The sequence below is a fragment of the Arachis hypogaea genome, chromosome 20 (genome assembly GCF_003086295.3).
Source record: "Arachis hypogaea cultivar Tifrunner chromosome 20, arahy.Tifrunner.gnm2.J5K5, whole genome shotgun sequence".
In the NCBI taxonomy this organism is placed as follows: domain Eukaryota; kingdom Viridiplantae; phylum Streptophyta; class Magnoliopsida; order Fabales; family Fabaceae; genus Arachis; species Arachis hypogaea.
Window position 1 is genome coordinate 32,064,710 of NC_092055.1, and position 1,297 is coordinate 32,066,006.

A 1,297-nucleotide genomic window follows, 5' to 3' on the forward strand; every position below is an offset into this window, starting at 1 on the left:
CATTCTTTTCTTCTTCTACTCACACAAAGGAACCTCTCTCTACTGAGGCAAAGAGGATCCCTATTATTTTCTATTTTCTTCTTTTTCATATGAGCAGGAGCAAGGACAAGAACATTCTTGTTGAAGCAGATCCTGAACCTGAAAGGACTCTGAAAAGGAAACTAAGAGAAGCTAAAATACAACAATCCAGAGACAACCTTACAGGAATTTTCGAACAGGAAGAGGAGATGGCAGCCGAAAATAATAATAATGCAAGGAGGATGCTTGGTGATTATACTACACCTACTTCCAAGTTTGATGGAAGAAGCATCTCAATCCCCACCATTGGAGCAAACAATTTTGAGCTGAAACCTCAATTAGTTGCTCTAATGCAACAGAATTGCAAATTTCATGGACTTTCATCAGAAGATCCCTACCAGTTTTTAACTGAGTTCCTGCAGATCTGTGAGACTATTAAGACTAATGGAGTAGATCCTGAAGTCTACAGGCTCATGCTTTTCCCTTTTGCTATAAGAGACAGAGCTAGAACATGGTTGGACTCACAACCTAAAGATAGGCTGAACTCTTGGGATAAGCTGGTCACGGCCTTTTTGGCTAAGTTCTTTCCTCCTCAAAAGCTGAGCAAGCTTAGAGTGGATGTTCAGACCTTCAAGCAAAAAGATGGTGAATCCCTCTATGAAGCTTGGAAAAGATACAAGCAGATGACCAAAAGGTGTCCTCCTGACATGCTTTCAGAATGGACCATTCTGGATATCTTCTATTATGGTCTGTCTGAGTTCTCCAAGATGTCACTGGACCATTCTGCAGGTGGATCCATTCACCTAAAGAAAATGCCTGCAGAAGCTCAAGAACTTATTGACATGGTTGCAAATAATCAATTCATGTACACTTCTGAGAGAAATTCTGTGAATAATGGGACGCCTCAGAAGAAGGGAGTTCTTGAAATTGATACTCTGAATGCCATATTAGCTCAGAACAAACTATTGACTCAGCAAGTCAATATGATTTATCAGAGTCTGAATGGAATGCAAGCTGTATCCAACAGTACTCAAGAGGCATCTTCTGAAGAAGAAGCTTATGATCCTGAGAACCCTGCAATAGCAGAGGTAAATTATATGGGTGAACCTTATGGAAACACCTATAACCCCTCATGGAGAAATCATCCAAATCTCTCATGGAAGGATCAACAAAAGCCTCAACAAGGCTTTAATAATGGTGGAAGAAACAGGTTTAGCAATAGAAAGCCTTTTCGATCATCTTCTCAGCAACAGACAGAGAACTCTGAACAAAATACCTC

The 1,297-nt window shown here is 40.3% G+C and overlaps 1 non-coding gene across 1 annotated transcript; it reads right to left on the reverse strand.

Annotated features, from left to right (window-relative positions):
* Positions 1-623: 623 nt before the first annotated feature.
* On the reverse strand, positions 624-731 carry LOC112788007 (small nucleolar RNA R71). The gene has a single exon (XR_003195388.1). It is a non-coding gene; the product is annotated as a small nucleolar RNA R71 (small nucleolar RNA).
* Positions 732-1,297: the final 566 nt, after the last annotated feature.